Consider the following 2,210-nt stretch of genomic DNA (forward strand, 5'->3'; position numbering starts at 1 on the left):
CGCTTTATCCTCTTGTTTGAGGACAATCCGAAGATTGCGGAACCAATCCATAAAGTTGGTATGGTTGAGTTTGTCTTTCTCGAGGAGAGACCGTAACGATAGGTTGTTCATGTTAAGTGGTGCGTTTTGCATGTTGTTGTTGTTATTAGCAGCCATCTACAAAATTCAACAAAGTTCATTTTAAGTATCGATTTTAGATTTAATAAACAATACCCTTTTAATTTGTTTTATTAAATATTAGAATCCATCGGTAAATCAAATTTTGGTTAGGTGACCTTTATCCCGTCATTTGATTTAGCTAGGTAGTCATAATGACAATTGCAATCCTTTTGCAACTTCTAATTTTATGGGATCATGCAATCCTTTTGCATGGCATATTAATCCCATCAACGCCTATTTGTTCCTCATGCTTCGGTGACCCTAAGTTCATGATTCCCAAATCAAGTCGTCCTACTTGTGTAAACATGCAGACTTAACATACAAGTGGTTAGGTGACCTTTATCCCACATGTATGCGAAGTGTACCTTATTCATATTAGTTCACTCATGACGGTTAGGTGACCTTTATCCCATCAAGAGATTCCTAATATGTCTAAGTGTTTCCACAAAAGGATGGCGTTTAACTTGTTTACCTTGTATTAGTTAAAGGAATTTTATGTTTTCTACATTCTAGTTTTAGAAAACAAAATGCTATACACCAACATGCATTTGGTGTGTAGTGTTTTATGAAAAACTTATTTCATATCTTTTTAGTAAACCAATTACCAATTCATTACCTTTTAAATAAATCATTTTATTTACATTTTCATCTAGTACCTAATAACCATTTATTAGTGTCATGTTGTTATAATTATAACCAATTATAATGTCATTTTTGCAAGTTGTTTCAAGAGATTTTGTATCAACCAAACATATACACAACAATCATACAAGCATGGAAAAGAAAAGTCCACAATCAAGCCATGGTGGTGAACACTTGTTTAGCCAAAACAAGTGTTACCTAAAGGGTTAAAATTACAAAAGTAAGAGATTAACAAATCTCCCACTAGCTCTTGCATCCTTATGCTCCATCTTGTAATCTTCTTGAATCTTCACTTCTTTTACAAAAAAAAATATATAACCTAATACATTTTTTTCTAGAAAAGGAAATTACAACCTAATCTATTTTACAAACCAAATAGAATAAATTTCATCAAGAAATTACAAAGTTAATTACAACTTATTACAAACCAAAATGAATGAATAATTATTACAAACCATAAGAATGAATAATCAACCAAATCACACACAAATCCAACCACAAGGTCAAGGCTTGATTGTGAACCATAACAACAACAAAACTTGGCCAAACTTGAAGCTCCAAACCCCATTTGGAACCCCTTAAATTCGGCCAAAATTATACTGTAACAACCCGACTTTTTCCGTTAAAAACTTAACAACTGTCTCTTAAATTCAACGTTTTTCCACGCTAATTTTTTTTTAAAACAATATATATATTATTACATAAGTTTTATAGGTGTTAAATAAAACACTACAATTAGTGTAACCAGAATAAAAATAAAATAATAAATAAATAAAATAATAATAAAATAAAATAACTTTTCAGACAACGAAACATATGAATATTTATTTTAAGTATTATTTTATGTAATAATTAAGTTTTAAAAATCATTTTAAATAATTAGGATATTCTTAAATTAAACTTGAAAAAAAAAATAAGTTTAAACATTCATGTTTAAATAAAGGACAAATATTTATTTAATGTTAAATAAAGTAAATAAGTATTTTATGAAACACACAAACTAGGTATGACGTCAAGAGTTTAAAAGATTTCAAACAATATAGATTTATTTATTTATTTTTTTTTAAAAAAAAATAAACCAATCATTGAATCATATTAACATAAAATACATTGGGTGTTAGCTAACGGATAAAAAAATTTAATTATACCCGTGACTACACAATAATACCCGTGTATATTTATTATTACATCCGTGATATCTATTATTGAGATAGATATATACCCGTGACATATCTATCTATTTATAACCCTAATTTCATTTCATCAAAAATACATACGTACATATTCTTAACACCCACTACTATTCATCATCATCATCAAGCTTTTATTACTCAAGAACACCCTAAAAACTTGATGGATCATAAAATTGTTTACATATTCGGATTCCTCTCATCAAGCTCTACACATCC

The sequence above is a fragment of the Rutidosis leptorrhynchoides genome, chromosome 10 (genome assembly GCF_046630445.1).
Source record: "Rutidosis leptorrhynchoides isolate AG116_Rl617_1_P2 chromosome 10, CSIRO_AGI_Rlap_v1, whole genome shotgun sequence".
Classification (NCBI taxonomy): Eukaryota; Viridiplantae; Streptophyta; class Magnoliopsida; order Asterales; family Asteraceae; genus Rutidosis; species Rutidosis leptorrhynchoides.